Source organism: Octodon degus, unplaced genomic scaffold, assembly GCF_000260255.1.
Source record: "Octodon degus isolate 3935 unplaced genomic scaffold, OctDeg1.0 scaffold00144, whole genome shotgun sequence".
Lineage (NCBI taxonomy): Eukaryota > Metazoa > Chordata > Mammalia > Rodentia > Octodontidae > Octodon > Octodon degus.
In genome coordinates this window covers 1,039,371-1,060,732 of record NW_004524720.1, presented here as the reverse complement: position 1 = coordinate 1,060,732, position 21,362 = coordinate 1,039,371, and the positions used below count along the sequence as shown (strand labels likewise).

At 43.9% G+C, this 21,362-nt stretch overlaps 1 protein-coding gene across 5 annotated transcripts in view; it reads left to right on the top strand.

Annotated features, from left to right (window-relative positions):
- Positions 1-613: 613 nt before the first annotated feature.
- Positions 614-21,362, top strand: part of Mpp7 (membrane palmitoylated protein 7) — a 256,221-nt gene continuing 235,472 nt past the window's right edge. For 2 of the 5 annotated variants that reach the window (XM_023701932.1, XM_004641864.3), the window contains exon 1: positions 616-684. The gene's annotated coding sequence lies outside the window, so the exon portion shown is untranslated. Of the gene's footprint in view, positions 685-21,362 lie in introns of all 5 variants that reach the window. The other 3 variants (XM_023701931.1, XM_023701929.1, XM_023701930.1) reach the window with 2 other exon arrangements.

The window sequence follows — 21,362 nt, the reverse complement described above, 5'->3', positions numbered from 1 at the left end:
CATGCCTTTTCTTCTCCTTGGCCAATGCCCTTCTGAATGTTATTTAGCATCAACGTGCCTACTAGTCCTGTCTAAATCAACTTGGTGTTAAAAATCAGGTCTTTTCACCAGGTTCATGTAAAAACCGAAGAGCTGCAGGTAGGAAGGCGCATCCACAGAGGAAGCTGCGGTCTAGCTCTTTCCAGTGAGGACCCGGGAAGCGCAGCCACCTGGGACTGCGGAGCCCAAAGCCAGAGAACCGGTGGACAGGGGCGGAGCTTGATAGTATTGTGTGTGTGTGGGGGGGTGTAAGGAGGAGGAGCTACAACCGGGTGTCACCAATCCAAGCTCTGCTTTGTTTTCCCTTCCTGGCCAATGAAAGAGTTGTATTGAAGAGGTAGTCTTCGAGTTTGGCACGCCCTCTCCTTTCCCAGCCAATCCGTAGGTGCCTCTCATGAGACGTTGGTAGAGCAGGCCACGCCCCACTGCTGTCCCCGCCCTCCGAGGGGCGGGACCGAATCCTCCCTCGCGGGCGTTTGAGTGGGGGCCGGGTTCCCTGGGGCTCGTGCGTCGTGTGCTCGCCGCTGCGGAGTCGTACCCGCCGGTTCCCGATTGTCCTTGGCCGCGTCGCGGTCGCTGTCGCCTGCCTGTACGCCCGGGGCTGCAGGGCTGGAGCCGGCTCACCTCCCGCTGCGCTCCGAGCAGGTAAGAGGGCGCGGGGCGCGGGCTGCTGCCCCTGCCGGGACGCCCGGGCTGGGCCGTGGTAACCCGAGGCTTCCGCGGCCTCGAGGCGCCTCGGCCCGGAGTCCGCGGGACACCTTGCGCTAGGGCAGCTGGGCATGGGGGCCCCCGCTAGGTCGGGGCTCGGCGGGGCTGGGGGGGACTCCGGGGAGCAGGCGTTGCCGATCGAAGCTCGGAACTGGGGAGCCCCAGCGCAGCCAGCGAGGCGACTCCCGCGGGTTGTGTCCAGAGCCGGGCGCTCGGCGGGGCAACGCGCACGGTCACGCTCGTTCCCATCCGTGTGTTGTTTTCAGCGCGAAAGGAGCTTGGCCTTTCACGCGAACTTGTCGGGGGGCTTTTTCTGAAGTGACTGCTTGTCAGATCCAGCAGTGTGACTCACCTTGGTCTGGGGTGGGGTGCGGAGGTGGAGTGTTCCCAGGAACGAAGGTCTGTGCGGGTCTGGAAGCTGTGGGGGTGGCACCTGGGTGCTGTCACTGCTGTGGGTGGGAGTCGAATTGTGATTCTTTACTGGTTTTTTTTCCCCCCTTTTCTGATTATTAACCACAGCGTTCAAATTAAAAAGAAAGAAAGCCCTTCTTAAAGCAGTCTCTGGACTTGAGGTTTAAAGAATTCACCTGCCATTTGTGCAGTAATATAGTACTTTTCAGACAGGTCCTAAGCGGCTGGATGCACTTACTTAAAAAGCACCCGGGAATGCTGTTACCTGCGCTTTGAACTGCTTGGTATATACACCATTTGTTCGCAAGCGAAATGGTTAGGGTCACACAGTCTTAGCAGGAACGGTGCAGTGATAGCTCTTGTCTACAAAACAGTATTTCTGTTTAGGAATGGAATTAGGGTTTTCACTTAACTAACTGCTCAGAGCGCTCTGTCAAGTTTATAAATGCCACCCATTCTCCTGAGGTAGGTTGTGCATAGCATACACATTTCGGGGGTATATCAACAGCAAACTCTCGAGATGAGAGGAATTGAATGCCACAGAACTTGCCTCCTACTTTACATTATAGCTAGATTTGAATCTGAGATCTAGGTAAGATTCCTACCATCAAGCAAGCTTGTGAATATTGATTCTATCACAGGTATGAGGAGTAAAAGATGGAGATGCTTATTTTGCTTATTTTTAAATAAATAGTGTGTTTTAGTTTTCTTTTTCTTTTTTCCAAGTTGCTAAGGACCTTGCAATTACCAGGCAGGTGCTTATGCCACCGAGCTATATCCCCGGCCCCCAAGTTGCTAAGATAGTGTCAGTTTCACCAGAAAGGTCATTTACCACACAGAGAAAACAAAAACAAAACTTGGTAGTGCTATGTGAGAATGTTCATTTTAAAATTTGGATGGGGAGCTTTCCCTGCTAAAGAACCTTATTTATTTATTTGCAAAACCAGGGATTGAACTCAGGCCCTTGTGCTTGCCTGGGAAGCAGTTATTCCACTGAGCCATCTCCCCGGCCCCTAAAGAACCTTATTAATTGCATTTCTAGCTTAGTGACTTCAGTACTGTACTGTTTGTGAATTGGAACGAAATGATGTGCATAAGGCAAATGCAAGAACAGTGTGATGCATTTTTGTGGTGGCTTATGACTTTAGGGAGATCTTTACTGTCAGTTGATAGAAGAGTTGAAAACATAACAGTAATTTCTTAATGGGAGTAACTGAAAGGAGAAAGCTTAGGTGTGTGGAAGTAACCTGTAATGAACTCTAGAGAATTGTTAGGTTTTTAAAAAGCGTAGTTTTGGGGTGACATAGGAATGTCTTGTGAGTTATTGAATTATTCTTGTCATGAAGTGTATAGTTCTTGGTTTTGTGGATAAGACAGCTGTAGCATGCTATAGGGATGTGACATACCATACTTGTGTAACACACAAGGCACTCCTCACACCAGGCCTACCAGTGTATTTGTGTTTAGTGCTCTGCACTTATTTATGCTTGGTGCCTAACCTTAACTTACTCTCTAGTCAGTTTAAATCTTCTGGCACTCAGGCAAAAATTTCCATAGCAAAATGGTTTTTGTCCGTTGATTTGTAAGGAAAATGAGTGCTTCTTTCTGATGTGCCCAGCCCTCCTGCAGTGTGAGAAACTGGAAATAGGGTGTGGCTTTTTGTGTTTGCCTGTGCTTTTACCTGAGCCACCTCTTCAACTTTTCATGGTTTCCTAGATTTTTGTATTTAAAAAAAATTAATTAATTAGAATGTTCCATGACTTCCACTAGATGGTGCATTAGGTACTGTTACTGGAGATTTCAAATAAATGTTTAAAATTGTCATAAACATTTAACTGACATAGAGACAGCTGTATTGTAACTGTTTCTGTCTTAGCAATGATTGATTTTAGGGAATTTTATGAAATGAGATGATTTGGAAGGACAGGGTGACTTAAAGTGAAGACAATTGCTAGTGACTTCATAAGTAACCTCTACTATAAAGCTTTCTGCTTCTCCTTGTGGCTGTGGAATCCAGACTAGAGTGTAAATATATTGGTCCTTTTTATGTATATTTGAACTTTTTTGTTGTTAGTTGACTTGTGTTTTGTTTAAATCTTATGTGAGCTATTTGAGCCTAGCCTTGTGCTTTGCTCTCTTAGGGTACTGATTCTTTGATAGAACTGGTAAACTGGTGTGTGTAGCAAGATTATTTGATGCCAGATATGCATAGATGGTTAAATAACTGCCCCATGCATGTGAAAGCTTTTTTCTTGAATGCACGTTTAATACATTTGTCTATTCTTTTAGAAGAACATTATTACCAGCTTGTCTTGCTTAAGATAGCAAGATATTCTCTATTAGTCTTTTCTTACTCTTCTCCTTCTCCTCTTCCTTCACCTCTTCCTCCTCCTCCTCTTCCTCTACCTCTCTCTTCTTCCTTCTTTGTTCTTCCTTTTTTTTTTTTTTTTTGTACTGGGGACCAAGCTCTAGACCTTGCACTTTCCAGGCAGGTGCTTATGCCACTGAACTATCTCCCCAGCTGGGTATTCTTTTTCTGATGGTGGGTGCTATTGGTTGTCCTTCTCACTAATGAATTACATTTATTGATTATTACAGAGGGAGATGAGAAAACAGCTGTTGGCTTTGATTAAAAAAATATCTGTATGAGGTACAGAAGTGGTAGTGTTGGTAGAGAACTTGTGATGGTTACATTTTCTAGGTATTTTGAAGAAAATGCTGGATTTTAAAAATATAAGATAGGAATTGAACAGAAAAGGTCTTTTTAGGTAGTTGGTGTGTAGGGTTAGTTCAGTGGCCCTGAACTCTGGCTGAGGAAATAAGCAGTGATAATTTTCTTGGAAGCCTGTCTGGTTCTCAGGGGATTGAGTGGTGACTTGGCAGGAGGGAGATAAACTGAATCTGTTCCTTCCAGTAGGATGGTTTTTGGCAGGGCTGCCAGCCCTTGAGTGTGTGTGGACAGTGAAAGGTTCTGGTTATAAGAGACCAGTCAGATGAAAAGATGCCCATGCCAGCATCCCAGAGCTCACCTGACCTTGGAACACCCTTCCTCAGATCAGTGGGCATTTTAAGTCAGATTTACAGATTCTTGTAGTCCAGACTTGGACTGAATACTCTTTAGTCGTCCAGTATATTAGGCTTATGGTAGGTGCTTAAATATATCTCTCTTTCTTTCTTTCTTTCTTTCTTTCTTTCTTTCTTTCTTTCTTTCTTTCTTTCTTTCTTTCTTTCTTTCTTTCTTTCTTTCTTTCTTAGCCTAATTGGCAATAAGCAAACTTGAACACATACACAGCTATTGCTTAAATTGAAGATGAGTAGAGGACATGGTTTTCTTGGACATGACACAGCTTTGAAGAGAGAAGGATGAGGTAGTTGTAAAGCACTGGAGTGAGGGCAGGGACCCTATTAGTATCTTTGCCAGTCTGTATACTATAATACTGTCTGACGTATAAGTAGGTGTTGATTAGCTTGTGTACTTAAAGCAATTTGATCCCCAGAATCCAGTACTTCTGAAGGTTGTAATTTCTATTTTTGGCAACCGTAGGTTTGTTGAAATGGTGTAAAAATTTGGAGTGAAGCCCAGGATAAAAAAGGATTATAGAGTTATGGCCCAAGATTTATCAAGCTTCTATGGCCCATAATCAGAATAGCTTTTTCCTTTCCATATATGGCTTCTGATTTAACTTTTGAAGAGTCAGTGTAGATCTCTGTGCCTGCTGTATATTTTGAATTTAACTCAGTTCCTAGAGAGGCTCATCCTTCATCCCTGGGCATTAGCCAGGGCTTTTGCTCCAGGACCCTTCGTGGATCCTCAAGTCCAAGGAGGATGTTCAAATTCCATATGTTAAAATTGCATAGCTTTTGCATATTGATGTAGAATGATGCATATCCTTCTATGTACTTTAAATACTTAAGCTGCCTAATGTAAGATAAAGGCTATGTGCATAGACGTTTAGGGAATAAAGACAAGAACAAGTCTGTACATGTTCAATAGAGATACAATTTTGATTTCCTGAATATTTCAGCTTACAGTTTGTTGAATCCCTGGATGTGGAACTCAGGCATAGGGAGGATCAACTGTGCTATTTTTACACAGTATGATCAGGGTACATATTAAACATTTTGTCAGGTTTGGGTGGAATGTTGTTGTGCTTTAGGCCAGTGAAGAAATGAATTAATATGTCTTTGATTTATCTGTGGTCATTAAAATATTATAAACACTCTACATTTTGGACTTTTCAAAATGATGATCATTTAATACTTAACTTTAAGCTTAATATGAAACACATAGACTGGTGGTTCTCACGTCCCCTGGAGGGCTTGAGGCTTAGGTGGCTGCCCTCTGTCTGGATTGTGTCGTTCAGCAGGTCTGGGGGCCTGATGTTTCTCCTAAGCTCCAAAGCAGTGGCATTCCTGTAACGCAGGGATCACACCTTGAAAGCCATCATGTAGATTCTGGGGACAGGTAGGTGTAATTATTAACGCAGTCTTTCAAGTTCCAAAGCTTTTAATTAGAATTTCTGCCATACTACTTTTGACTTCAGGTATTTCTTAACCTTTGTTTTTCATCTCTGAAGTGGTAATAATATATTGTGTTGTTGTTAGAATTAAATGAATTTATGTGTATAAAAGCTCATAATAAATACTTTTTGTTTTATTTATTTATTTTATGTATTTAGTACAGGGCCTACAGGATCTCACTATGTAGATTGGATTCATAGTGACCATCCTGTTTTCAGCCTCCTAAACACTGGGATTACAAGCTCACGCTGCCACACCCAGTCTCAATCTCAGTCTCAGCAGACTCGGAGCACCCTGGGGGTGGGGCTGGTGCAGCATGCCCAGGATTGAACCCTGGTCCCTGCATCTACCTAAGCAGGAGTTTTAGTCTGCTGAGCGATCTGGTTGGCCCAATAAATACTTTTTTTTTTTTAATTTAAATATGTTGTCTGATTTATTTCATTTAAGAGTATAGCCTCAAGTGCATCCATTGACCTAGAAATGTCTAAAGTTATCCTTCTTCCAATAAATACTTTTAATCATAAAAATCACCCCGTCTGAAGCAAGTGGGGTTCTGAATCTTACAAAATTGAAGGAAGATCCTTAAGAAGGGAACTTTGTATATTTATCCTAAGACTGTGCTGGGAAAACAATATGCCAGTATAAATAGTCAACTATTTAGCTGTAAAAGGGAAGTTGGTGGACGCTAGTAATTTTCCATGAATAGGTTTAGAGATGTGGAATACTTCCCTGACTTCCAAGGTTGAACTCTTCAGTTAAAGTCTTCTGGGCTCAGCTGGACCTGGTGGCTCACACCAGTACTGTGGGAGACTGAGGCGGGAGGATCGTGAATTCTGTCCTAGCCTGGGGAATTTAGTAATTTAGTGGGAATGGTTGGGGATGTAGCTCAGTACAAAGGCTTTGAGTTCAAACCCTAGTGCTGTTTAAAAAAAATTCCTCGGGGGAACTACCTGCTCGGGCCTCCCTCCTGTCCCTCTCTTGGACAGGAGCTTTCTTTCTCTCCATAAATATATTCTGCTCATTTAAAAAAAAAAAAATTCCTCATGGTCCACACTTTCTGTTTTTTGAGACCTGGTTCACTCTGTAGTCCAAGCTGGCCTTAAATTGATGATCTTCCTGCCTCAGCCTCCACCATGCCACGCTAGTCTACACATCCTATAACAGGAGTGTTTGAGGCTGCTGTTGAGAGTTAGGTGACAGGACGCATCTGGCAGTCATCTTGGGAATAGTCTCTCCTATAGTGCTGTGGGAGCTCTGTGTCCCACGACTTCTGCTGTGTTTCTTGGAGATTTCTCCCCCAGTTGTGTTTACTTTTTCATGTTTCCTTCACCACAGTGTAAACTGCACAATGGCCAAGATCTGTTCATTGCTTCTGAACCCCAGCAGGGCACCGCCTGTGCGGGACCTGATACCCACTGGGACAGACTGCAGGCAAGCCAGGCCCCGCCTTCCCTCCCTCCTTGAGACCAGGCCGCTCAGACTTGAGCTCAGGATTCCTCCAGGGCACTTTGTCATTCTTGGTCCCGGTCCTCTCTCACTGCATTACCTCTGTCCCACGCCTGCCCTGTGTCTCTGAGACCCTCTTCTAGGCTCCCACATGCAGTTTCGTGAAGTACTCCTGCACTATTATGGGGTGCATGACTGATTCATTCTCTTGCCAGCTGCTGTTTCCTCTGTTCTTGCTGGCACTGGATATCTTTTGACTTTAAAATTTTTTCCAATATGACATAACAGGTGGGGCAATCCAGGCACACAGTGATTTGTTACTGTTCTTATTTGCAAATGTCTGGTATCCAGCATAGCTGAGTATCCTGTCATATGCTTATTAGTTGTATGGGTTTCCATTTTGTGGTTTGAGCATTTATATCTGTCATTTTTTTTAGGGTTTCTTATCTTTTTCTTGTTTTTCTGCTCTAAGGAAAGTCCTCCCCCCCATGTTAATGTTGTTTATTTGATTGATTTTCTTTCTTTCTTTTTTTTTTTTTTTCATCTAACTCAGGGTCTCTGGACTATATTGCCAGCTCTTTTTATTTTATTTTGAGACAGAATCTTGCTAAGTTGCCTAGGCTGGCCTCAAACTTGTGATCCTCCTACCTCAGCCTCCTGAGTAGTTGCAATTAAAGGTGTATGAGGCCATTCCTGACTCTTGATGGATTTTAAATGTTGCAGATACACTCTATCTTTTCTGGGTTGTTGTATGAAATTGGCCTATTGGCCATGAGTTCATAATGGCAATGACTGCCTGCGCAGGCACCAGCACTTTCACACATCCTTGCTTTTATCATCATTTGTGAGCCCATTGGTGCAGTGACATCACGGGCAGTGTTAGTGTCTTTTTCTCATTCAGTGGAGCTGAGGATTGGATGTAGCCCCCATGCGTGCTAAGCATGTATTCTGCCGCTGAACTCACGTCCTACTCTCAGGAGTTTGCAGTAGATGCTTCCTGAAGGCTGCAGAGGACCCTCAGGGAGTTGTGGAACACTTGGAGAAGAGCATCTTTTGTGAATCCAAGTGCCATCTGGCTCCTTCTAGTGATCTGCTTCCTCTGAGGTTGCTGAAGGGGATCCACTTCTCCACTGATTCCTAGAGTTGTCTTACTAGAAACAGGGACCTGTTACTCTTTGACTCTGTTGTGTTAGATTTTTCCAAGTGAAAGTAAGTTTATTATGGAGTTACTAGGAAAGAAAATGTTTTGAGCCCTGAAGTTCCTGACCAGTATGAAGCTGTTCATTTGGCTGTCTTGTCACAGTGAACCCATCCATACATGTACTAGCACTTGATGGCCTTTCCTCCTCTTTTAAGATGAAGGTAATCACCAAAGAATAGGTAAGAGTGTTCTGTCCACTTCTCAAGAAATATTTGCTTTATCATGTCATCATTATTAAATAAAGAGCATGATGATGGGTTACTACCTGTATTTAATGACAGCTTTAGTGTGCTGTTCTGTTCTGTTCTGTTTCCTGTAAGTAGTCATCAGATCTTGATTTGATTCTGTTTCTATTTTTTTCAAAGCTTCTCTGTAGGTGGGGTGTGCTTATAGCTGAAGGAGGGTAATGTTGGTTGTCTCTTTTTCTGTGATGTTCCTGAATGCTGGTCATCACTGCCCACAGTTATATCCTCAGGAGTTTGCAAAATGGGTGATATTTTAATTGTATCTCTGTTTTTATTTACTTGGATATTTTGTAAGGAGAAACATTCTCCCATTAAGCTAGGGATATACTTAGTATACAAAAGGCAGATCAAATGTTTCTTTTTTTTTTTAAAAAAATCAGATCTCAACATTATGAGTTAGCCCATTAAAATATAGAATGAATCTCTTCAGGATGAGCTAATTAGATGTGTTTCCACGTGTCGTTTTGCTTTGAAGCCCCAAGCTATTGTGCACTGGTATAGTTGTGAATCTCAAGGAAACTATTATGGAGGCTGAGGGAAGGCCTCCTCCTCTTCTACCATTTTAAGGTTAGTGACATGAACTGACAGTAGACAGACAAACAGAGGGAAGGGGGGCTGTAAATTTATTAGGTGCATAAAGGAACCATGAAGCTCATAGAGGGTCCGGGTGCTGGAGGCTCCCACACCCTGGTCGGGGAGGGGAGGAGGAGGGCGGCAGTGTGGATAATTTTGAAGGGATAGTAAGTGGCTCTTTAGAGAGGGGTCCAAAGAGATAATACTTGGCAAATGGTTCTGGAAGAGGAAGAGCCTGGAGGCTGTGACATGGATGTCCAGGTGAATTGATGCTCTTCAATCTTCTGTGAGGAGTTTAGTTTTCTTAAACAGGCTTTCAGTTCCAAGACAATTACATTCCTCTGGGAAGAGCTTCCTTGGGTCAGATAGGGAACTTCAGAGGAGCCCTGAAGTTGGACAAGAGACAAGTGAAGCCTGGGGAGACCTGGATTCCAAGGTAGTTTCTCTGGCCTTCTAGTTTAATTTGTAATACTGTACACCTCATACACCACCATTGGGAATATTGCTTGCTAAACCTGATACTATTAATGACACTTTATAGAAAAGTTCTTTTGTATATACTGAATATAATAAAATATGTTAATTACTTTGGAATAAAAAATAATAGACACATCTTGGAGTTGTTAAGGGAATTGGAATTTAGAAGAAAAATTAATACAAGATTTGTCTTGTCTTTAGACTAATGTATTTTATTGCATACAATTGCCCTTTTGTAAGTCTCTGGCATTGTATTCTCAGACTTGAAAGTATATGATCCGTGCCTTCAAGGTGCTTATGGTATAATAAAATAGGGAGATGTTGACCTTTTTTATTATTGCATAAATTTGTTCCTATTCCATGGGTAGAATGATAAACAAGCAAAAGTCATACTTGATACAGTGTTTTCCTGCGATATGGTTTATCACACTGAAAAATAGATGATAGGCAATAAACCTAAGTTTTCTCTGGCACGAGGCAGCATGATAGATAAAGCTGATCATTTAGAGGAACAAGCTGGGTGGATTGGAGCTTCTGTTGGAATTGGAGTGAGAGAATAGAGCAGGGAAGGCAACTCCCTTGGTCCTGCTCCATGCAGGTGCGCCTGGGGTTTGCAGCAGGCCCTGCAGTTGCAGGTCAGGCCTGTTTCAGCGGCTCCTCCCTCCCTGAGTTCCTTCTGAGTGTATGATTGCCAAATGCACAGTTCTTAGGACCTACACAAGGAAAGGTTCTGTGTAGTCTGTATGCTGTGAGCTGCTCCCGGGAACCTGTTAGCTGCTGTCCCCGGTGAGCAGTGGGAGTCCTGGTGACCCTGGCTTTCCTGTACTCCTCTTCTGTGTATTTCAGAATGGTTGCTTTAGGAAAGCACTTTCTTCAGGCTTTGCTGTGGCTGCAGACTGTTAAACTCACCACCAAGATCTGTTAAACTGTTTTCAGCTCAGTGTCTTGCACTTTGCCAAAGATAACTACACTGATTCTGAGTTGACTTCTGTTGCTTTGGGTTGAATCTCGAAGAAATGAAGTAATTTGCCCTTGAGTTGCATAATGGGGTTTTGGAACAGCTGGGATTCTTACCATATTACCTGTTCTCTAGTACATGAGGGACCAGCATGGCAATTGTGTGCTTTAAATTGCTTTTGGAATTTTCTTCCCTTGTACACATCTTTAACCTTTCTTTCTTTGGCTCCACACCTGCGCCTGTGTAAGCATGTGCTTCACCTGCTCTGGCTAGTACGCTAGAAGTTTTCCACCAGAATGCACAGCTTAATGACAGAAGTTGGCTCAGGAAAGGCTAAGGGCACTTGAGCATGCATGTCATGGCGAGCATGGATTGCTCTCAACTTTTATATTTAATATAGTAGAATAAAAATTGCTTTCCACTATGTGGCAAGATATGCTATTTTTAATTTTTATTTTTTTGATACAGGGTCTTGCTAGGCAGTTTGGATTTGTGGTGTCTCAACCTTTCCAGTGCTGGGATTATGGTGGCATGTGCTACCATGCCCAGTTTGGGAGTTGGCACAGTGTGTCCTGCATTCTGGAGCCCACACAGCATGCGGTACTGGGATTCAAACCTGGGTCCTTGTGCTTGCCAGGCAGTCACTAATGCTGCTGAGCTGTCTCCTCTGCCCAAGATATGCTATTTTGTAATGTCTTTCCCAGAACCACACCGTATTCACAGTTTCTGATATGAGACCACAGGACTTTGTAGTGGTGTCATGCACAGGTGTGAAGCATAGAAAGTTTATTCTCTAGTGTCTTGGGCTTAGATTGCAAGGAGGTGATACACAAGGTGTGGTTTGAACTGAGGAGGATGGAGCTGTAGGCTTGGAATGGTGCTGATAGAGATTTGGGTGGCTTAGGGGGAGAGTTGATGACTGGGTGGTGTGGAAATTAATTCTCAGTTGTCCCTGTTTTCTGCCCCGGCTCTTCTTTGTGTTCCTGCCCTTTCATCGTGGGGCTGTCTTGACCCACTTATTCATCGCTCCTCCAAATTATACCTTCACCCACTGTCTTGGTTTCAGTTTTCATTTCCTGATGAGTGACTTCTGAGCTGCCTGTGGTTTCGGCAAGCTCCGGTTCAGCCGGTCCAGCTGAGCCGAGTTGCTACAGCACATGTGCAGTGAGCGATGTTCCTCGAGTGTTCAGTGTCTCCTAGTCAGTGTGTTTGAGCAGAACTTCACTTCCATCATTGACCAGTTGTAGCATTTTTAGGAGGGACACAAACAGAAGGAAAAAGCAATCTGCTGTAGATGAGACTTGTGCCTGTGTAACCCGGGGTGCGCAGACACCCTGAGGCCCGGCACAGCACACAGTGGCCTGCCTTTTTCCGGATGTCGGTTTCCAGCAAGGATGGGGATGACAGATGTCCCAGTTCTACTTGAACTCACAGACACTGTCTGGCGCTTCCTGTGTTTATGAGCAGCACGTTCTCATGGGTTTTGGACGACAGTTAGCTTTCTTCAGCCAGAAGCCACACAGCGAGAAGAGTCACCACTCTGAGCTGTGCCTCTGCCCGGGGCTCTGCAGGTCCCAGAAGGTCTCCTCCCACACTTCTCTTCCTTGCTTAGTATCCCTGCCCTGGAACCTGAAGGCCCACAGACCCTAGTGGTGAAGGCTGCGGACACTGTAACTAATCATTTAGGGCCTCAGATTCTGCTCTGCTTGTTGCGGTTTAGGGACTTAGGCTACTGTGTTAGTGAGCTATCTGTTACTGTAAGGATTATCTGAGATGAAAGAGAAGTTCATTCTGACTCACAGTTGTCCCTGTTGCTTGTAGGCCTGCGGTAAGTTGTCACGCGGGGTTGGGGAGAGAGCCTGTGGTACAGCTGGAAAAAAGCAAGGAGGGCTGGGTCCCACTGTCCCCTCCCAGGGTTGGCCCCTGCACATGTCCACTGGGTACCTCTTTCTTTTTCCTTGTTTTGGTGTTTTGGGGGTATGTAGTCCAGGCCATACTTAAGTTCACACCTTATGTAGACCTGGTGGGACTGAAACTTGCAATCCTCCTGCCTCAGCCTCCTGATGTACTGGAATTTCAGGTGTGTACCACTACACCTAGCTGGTTTTTTTTCACTGTGTTTTATAGAGCTTCCACACTAGATAGGCATAGAAACATATTTTAAGACATGCATCTTCTTTTCCTGGCCTAATCTGACACCCTGGATTGTTCACAGGGTGGGTGCTAGTTAGCTCTCCCGGGCCCTTGTGCCCTGGTTATGTAGAGCTGCCTGTGGCTCCCATCTGGTCTGAGCTTTCCCAGGGGTGAGATGACGAGGGCCCTAGGCAGGCACACCCTGCTCCTGGCTGGCCCAGGCCTGCCTTTAGGAGTCCAGAGCCTGAGGAAGTTCATTACATTGCTGTTATAATCCAGAGTAAAGAGCATAATAATCACACCAAGCTTATGCCTCTGCTCTATTAGAAGGAATCATGGTCCTTGAGATTCAGACTACAACCTCACTGTATTACTGCTGTAGAGCTTACTGCTTCTGAAACACGTGAACAGTAATGTTTCTTTTGAACTTATGTTCATCCTTTTAGGTGTAGGGGTTGTGGCAGGTGCTGAACTGAGTTCCTGGAAAGTAGGGGTGTGAGCGTGGGTCCCCTTGATCTCTTTAACCTCTGCTGTCCTGGGGTGGCTGCTGAGTGGCGTCCCTGTCATAGCTTGGGCACATTAGAGAGGCACAGACCAGCCACGCTGGTGCCCTGCCCAGTGGCCTGATCTCAGTTGCAGGTACCCCTGGCCTTGGCTGCTGACAGGGGTGTGAGCCCTTAGGGATTCTCTAGCCACAGTTCAGACACGAATTTCCTGCTTTCACTCCTGTCAAGAAATTGAGAGGAGTAAAAATTGCTAGGCAGGTGCTTATGCCACTGAGCTGTCTCCCCCGCCCAAGATGTGCTATTTTTTAATGTCTCTCCCAGAACCAAACGAGAGTCATGAGTTTTGACCCTAGACCACAGGACTTTGAAGCAGTGCCATGCACAGGTGTGGAGCAAAAGTTTACTCGCTAGTGTCTTGGGCTCAGATTGCAAGGAAGTGATGTACACAGGTGTGGTTTGAACTGAGGAGGATGGAGCTGTGGGCCGTGTCTTCGAGGGTCAGGATTTCCTCTTTTTCATATAATAGTGTGATATAAATACTTATTGAGCCAGGCATTTATTAAGTCCCTGCCTGGCAAGAGCAAGGACCCTGGTTCGATCCTTGATACTTCATGCCATGCTGGCCCGAAACCAGGTGTGGTGGTACGTGCCGGTGATCCCAGAACTGGGGAAGCTGAGACAGGAGGATCACTATGAGTTTGAGCTGCATGGTGAGACTCTGTACCAAATAAATAAATAAAAAGATTAAACAAACAAGCCAAAACCCCAGGAAAATCAGAACAGACAAACAATTCCCCACTCCCCAAGATTAGTGAGTGACTGTCCGTATTTTTTTCTGTTTTGGGTGGGGGAGGGGTTTGAGACAGGGTCTGTCACTGTGTAGCCCAAGCTGGCCTGCAGCTTGTGGTCCTCCTGCCTCAGTCCTGTTGAGAGCTGGGGTTATGGCAGGCACTGCCATGCCAGGGACTGCAAGGGGTGTGGGTTCCTCCTTCCCTCCTTCCTTCCTTCTCTCTTTCCTCCCTTCTTCTCTTTCTTTCCCTCCCTCCTTTCTTTCTTTCTCTGGAGCTTGAACCCAGGACCTTCACACCAAACTGTCGCCAGCCAGCCCATGCCCATTCCCATTCCCTTTCTTTTCTTGGGGGGGGGGGGTTGCTGGCGCTGAGGTTGCCTTCAGGACAGGTCTGGTTTGGCTTGAGGATGAGGGGATCGAACCACAGCATCCTGAGCCTGACTGCTTTGTTTCAGCAGGCACTTAAATACCTCAGCTAATGGGCAGCTCCCCTCCCCATTCCCTTTGTACCTCTCTCTGTCCATTTGCCTGTCATTACTTAGGGGATTATGCCAAGTTGCTAAGTTGCTGAGCACCACTTTGAGTCCTCATGACTCAGCCTCCCCCAGTGCTAGGATGACAGGCCTGGGCCACCACTTCTGGCGGCATGGCAGGGAGTGCTTAAAGAACATGCTGTGCATTTCTGGAGGGCGCACACGCCAAAAAGGATAATTTGGAGGTTTATTCCTAAAAGCAGAAGAAACTGCTATCTTATAGGGATCTCTACAAGATATGACTAACAAATGCGTGAGTGTTGTTGCCAGGGTCACTTTAGGAACTTGTCATTGTGTTGGGGGACGGGGTTAGGTTATTACAAGATTTTGTGTTTTAGTAAGAGTTGCTAGTTTTCTTATTTATGGATTTATTTTTGTTGTACCGGGGATTGAACTCAGGACCTTGCACTTGGCAGGCAGGCACTTATTCTACTGAGTTATCTCCCTAGTCCCTAGTTGTTAGTTTTCTACACTGAAACAATGTTCTCCTTGGCTTATAAGTGTACACCCAAAGAAAACGGGTCTCTGTGGTGTTGGTCTAGCTCTGTTCTATACCCAAGCTTCGGGCTCATTGCTCCCTGGTCTGGTGCACACCTTCACGTGGACGCCTTAGCACCTTGTTCAAAAGATCCGAGATGGAAAAACACCTCCTCTCTCCAGCTGACCCAGTTCCCACGTGCTTTACATGGCTAAGGATAGGAACTGTGACTCATCTTTGAATCTCAACACTCTTTAATTTTTCACTTTTGAACCTGCTTCTCCCTCAGCGTTCTGTCTTGCACCGCTCTATGTTATGTCATCACCTCCACTGTTGCCTAATTGTGCTCCCATCTGGCCTCTGACTATAGCTGCTACTCTGCTGGCTGTATGGCATTTGATTTGCCCCATCCTCTGGAGGCTTAGTGTATGACCACTTTCCCATAATGGCTGGGAAGACTTCTTCCTTGGAGGCGTAAGTGGTCCATTTGCTGTGTTCAGACTGTGCTTCTACCATTTCCCAGATCCACTGGAAACCACGTCTGAAGACTCATGTGCTGCCTAAGGTAGTAAGGGTATTTAGGCGACAGTGTTGTAGGCTTTAAGTCAGAATGCACTTCAAGTACTGTTGCTGGCCCAGTGGAGTTAGGGGTATTATTCCTAATCATATCAAGTCCTCACCCTGTACCCAGATGTCACTGTTCTTCATCCTGTGTTTCCTTTGAAGTATTCAGCCTTAACCTTTGAAGAACAAACCTTCTGTGTAATCAGCTCTGTCTCTTTGGCCTTTTATTCCCCTTTCCTTCACATCCCCACCTGTTAACGTGTGGCCTGTGCTCCTTTAGATATGCACTCCCGTGTGAGAGCGCATCCTCTGTGCTGGTTTTTGTTTGTTTTGATGCTAAGGGTTGAACCCACAGCTTTGCACATATGCTGCATATGTATCTCTGAGCTACACTCCTAGCCTTCATTTTTGATTATATTCTCAGCCTGCCATAGTTTAACTCAAGTACCTCCTTTGTGGGTGCTTTTTTGCAGCACCAGCAAGTTGATGTAGTCTTTCGTTTGTACTTGTAAGGTGCCATCCTTTTAGGTCACTGCTTTATTCCATAGCAGCTCCTTCTTATCTCAGGTATTGATCCTGTCTAGGCTGGTCTTTTATTTTGGATTACCTTTGTGAAAACTACTGCTAGGTGTTTATTAATACCTCACTAGAGCTTTAAACTTGGTGATAATGATGTTTAGGATAAAAAGCATGCTGCAGTCTTTGGTCAGAAATACCAAATGATTGAACATTTATAGTTCTTTTTATAGTTATTTACTATAGACCTTCAGTGTACTAGGTACTCCAGATATCTAGTGGTTTATAAGATAGATAAGGTTTTCGCACACATACACCCATAGACACATGCTCATTCACATAATTTATAATTGAAAGAGTGCTTTTTAAAATTTCTTTACAACCAGGGGATTGAAAGCAGATAATAGTAGATACATGAGATTGGTTGGAAGTGTCTTAGTTGCTTTCTTGTCTCTGCAACACAATACCCAACACTCACAACTTAAAGGAGGGTATGGCAGAGGAAAAGCTACTCGTGTGGTAGCCAGGAGGCAGAGGAAGAGGCAGACGCAGAGGAGGGAGAGGGAGAGGGAAGGAACAAAAGGCCACCAGGCAGCTAGAACCTCAACAGTTACTGATTGAGGAGGGGATTATTGGAGGAGTCAAAGGGTGGTGGGGGTCTTACACTGGGAAGGATCTTGCCTTGGAGAGTCTCTGCTCTTACTGTTAGTCTTAGTCTTAGTAGGTGGATGGCCTGCTTCTAATGGGATAATGGGAAATCTCAAACGGAGTAAGCCCAAGCCTCCATTTGTCCTTTAGGGAAGCATGTAAAGTGGGCCATTGAGCATTTGTGGTCCCCAACATCTGCTACTTCAAAGGCATCATGTTAGGATCTGGGTAGATACAGAGATGGGTCATGTATCATTTCTGGCTTGGGGCCTGAGTCTGTAAGGATAAACTGTATAGAAATTGAACTACAGCAGAATGAAATGACTAGAAAGGCAAATGATGATTGCTTACAGTCACTGTTTCTGATGTAGAATTTGGTGTAGAAATGGGAGCGGTGGTGAAGGGAGCTTATTTTCACAGGCATTCCTTTGTTTGCCTCACGGTAGAAGGAAGAGGGAAAGAGATTGTCCAGACATCATGGATGATTTGAGCTGCGCTATTCTTCAGTTTGTGCAGTGTATGTGTTGGGTGATGAACATAGCTGTGCTACAAATCTGGTTTTTTTGTGTGTGTTTTAGTACAGGGTATACAGGGTCTCACTACACAAATCAGACTCATAGTGATCCTCCTGTTTTCAGCCTCCCAAGCACTGGGATTATAGGTGCATGCCACCACACCCAGTATCCTACAAATCTGTTTTATTGGTTTTGTTTGTTCTGGGAGTGAACCTTCTGATTTATTAGACATCAGTTATAAAATAAAAATAAAAAATTAGACACCCATTTGAAAATTAGTAGACTTTATGAAACCATATTATCTTATTTATTTCATTTCCATGGTGTTAATATTGCATGAGATACTTTTGATTGTTGGAGAATATGGGGCCTTGGTAACTTTAAACAAATTACTCTCTAATGAATATACTGAGATGTGCAACTTGGATTGTTTTGTCAGGGCTAAGAATAAAAATCCTTGAGATCTAGGAAAGGCAGAAGTTCACAGTGTTCAATGCAAAGAATAATTGTGTTCTATGAGGAAAAGTAACTTCTTTCTTTTAGTCTAGTTAGTCTTTTTTTTTCCTTCTGCTTCTTTCCAGTATTAGGGTTTGTGCACAGAGTCACTCGTGTGCTAAGCACATTCTCTGCCACTGAACAATAACTGTGCCCTGTGTTTGCAATTTGTGATAGGCCTCTTGATGCTATTTATCTTAAAGTAGGTGGAACATTTAAGTGCTTTGCTTTTCTAGCCTGTGAGTGCTTATCTCCCAAGAGCCAGAGAGGGATGGCTGAGTTCACTGGCATGTGAGGGCAGGCAGAGTTTCTCACCTTGTTGAGGCTCTGCTCTTCACTTGGGAGGCTGGGCTGAGGAACTACTTAGGTATGTCACCCATAAAGGGTAGCAGATTCTGACAAAATACATTGATGTATGTATTGGGTGATCAAAATGGTTTTAATCTTTCTTGGGCTGTGAAGTTTTTCTACCTAGAATTCTTCTGTAATTTCTTTTACTTTTGCAGTGTAAGACCTCACACTTGGCAAGCACCAACCACTCACTGAGTCATAGTGCCAAGTCCCAGTGTTCTTTTGTAACAGAAGATAGAGGCAAGACTTCCTGGTTGGTTCAGGCACGTTGACTTACAAAACCACTCCAGATTTCTTCGACAATGTTAATAGCAGTGAGTTTGGTTTAGATTATAAAATAACATTTCAGGTAGTTCCATGTGATTTATAATGAAATCAATATTATTTTTTTAACAGGGAAGTAGTAACACATGAGTAAGAATTAGTGTACATTATCGACTTTAAAAAACAGAAACTATTTCAGCAGGCATCAGCATTCACATACTTTCCCCCCCTCTCATTCTTTCTTTTCTCTGTGCTGCTGAGCTGTGCCCATGTCCCTTTAGTGATTTGCCTGGCCCTGTCTCCCTCCCTCTTCCTTTCCTGCTCTCCTTCTTTCTTTTTCCATGTTTTTACAAATCAGAATGTGCACAAAATTAAAATCTGAGCAAATCTTTTACAAAAATTCAATGAAAAGAGGAAATGTTTTTTGAGAGTGTTATGTAGCTATTTAGAGGTGTTATTTGGCTTTTCTAATGCAGCAATTGCTACCAGGACTAAATTATTTTCTAGAAAATAGTTCCAACCTTTAAATAGTTATATGTAACAGTTCCATAAATGTATCACCCCTGTGACAGCTTGGCCGTCCTAACTGCTGTCCTCCTGCTTAGAATTTACCGAAGTCTTGTTTGAAAAAAAGCATCTTTAGAGATGGGTGTACAAAGCATGTGTAGCTGACACATTGTACTAGATATATTTTAATATATATTTCCAGATAAACCAGATAGCAGGAGAACAGCACCGTTAACACCTTTTATTGGCATCCCCGTACACTTCTGCTTGCTTGGCAGTTGGTGCAATGTTAGCAAACGTCGCGGCCAGGTCTCTGGAAAGCCCCAGATGCTGTACTGATTCTGTTGCCCCACCACTGAGCAAAGTACACATGTTCAGAGCCTGTGACTCTTGTCAGTTTGAAGTTAATATTCCTCGGATTTCTCTTTCTCTTGGCACATATGCAAAGAACGGGAGGCACGTTACAAATTTAGCCTAAATCTGTCTTTCTCAGAAACCATGTATGTAAACCATTCTTTTAAAATTGTATAATGAACTACTTCAGTTTACACAGTTTAAAAAATAAACTTAAAATACATCAGTTGCAGGTCATAACAAGGGCAAATCATTTTCCCGTATTTGCTGTGAGTGTTGTTCAGCTGCGATCAGCTATACTAGCCCACTACAAAGCCCCAAGGCATGTGGCTGGGGAAGTCCCACAGAGGCAGCCTGATGTCATTTAGTGGCAACACATACTCTTTTCAAAGGACCGTGGTCTTCAAAACAGCTCTCAGGTTTCATCACTCCTTGTAGGTGACAGAATCCAAGCCAGGCAGCTGGCAGATCTGAGCAACTCCTGTACAGCAGGCTCTCCAAAGACATTTTTAACCTTGGTCACTGGGCATTTTTATACAACTTTTACAATAAATATTTTACTCGCACTTCCTACCAAACTTTGAAGAAAAACAGGATGAGGATGTTCACACTGAGCGGCTCCTATAGATAGACTCGGTAGGCACACGCACCACCCCTCCACCCCACCGGGAGGAAGTCCTAGTTGCTGTCCACACTGTTGCTTTCTTTTGTGTTCCTTTAGTTTTAAAACTTAAAAGTATATTTGTAAACATTTGAGAGCCTCAGAGCTGCTGCATTCTTAGGTGTTGTAATGGTAACCACGTAGACGCATTCGGTTGTGGATGGGAGCTGCTGTGGCATTTTGCTAAGGCGCAGTTAGTGATTCTTGCAACTGAGGGTTTTCTTTAACATCCTCCTTCTGTGTTGAGGTCCACATGTTGCTTATATAGCCCATGGAGCTGAAAGTCCTCTTCATCTTGGACTGACACTTGCACCACAGCTCAGAGTCTGGTGGCATCTGCAGAGTCATTGAATGGGGGAAGTTGTGATGGATTTTGGGAATAATCTGGTCCATCTGTAAAACTTTGCAGAACAGAAACAGGCATGTGGAGCTGCCGTGGGCCGTGTGAACATTACTGAGAGAGCCGCTGAAAACAAGATAGGGTTCCATAGTCCAAACTTCTCTACTTGGCTTTTTTCTTGCCAGTAGCCTGTCTTTCAGTACCCCAATTTCTACGTTAAAGTTTAAAGTAAAATTGTCTGATTTTATGTAACTTGAAGTGCTACTTGTTAGGGCTTTTTTGGGGGGACAGGGTCTTGCTGTATAGCTCAGGCTGGCCTAGAACTTGTGCTGATCCTTCTGCCCAAGCTTCTGGAGGGCTAGGGATAAATGGTGTGTGCCATCATGCCCGAGTATTTACTAGTTTTCTATTTAAAATATTCAAAGTGCTACCAGGTTCTAAGTTGCTGGTGTCTCCTCTTTGAGGTGATTTTAAGTTCCTTTCTGACTCAAAGAATTGAATAAATAGTGACAAATTTATACATTTATTAAGAGAAGGAAAAAAATATAAGGGTAGGGAAAATACAGGCTCTGCAGTATGCACTTGGGCCAAGGAAAAAGTGGGAATAAAAATAAAAATATTTTGGGCCACTGCGAAGAGACAGGGTAGGGAGCTTTTAATGGTGACTGTCCCTTTTATAATATATCCCATGCTGATGTCATGTCCAGGTCATCCTATCAGAATACTGCTCCAGTTCTCATGAGAAGTCCACATGCAAGGTTCTGAAGATTGTTCTGCACATGTATCCTAGGATCTTGTTGCATCTAGGTCCCAGCTAGTTTTAGCCACATCCTATTTTCTGTCTCAAACGCTATAGATTAGTTTCTCTGGACAACTGATGATTGTAAGTTGGTGATGATTTAGATGAGTGGTGGTGAAGTGAACTATCATGAGCTGTAGATGATATGTGAAGTAGTGAGAACAGAATCTGCAGAATACTTGATTCCTCAGGTCTCATTTTCTTTCTTCTTCTTCTTTTTTTTTTAAATTTTTTTTTATTGACAACAGTTATTTTTATTTTAAAGAAAGAAAAAAAAATAAAAACAGTGGTACAAAATCTCAAAACAAGATTTTAGGAGAGTAACAATG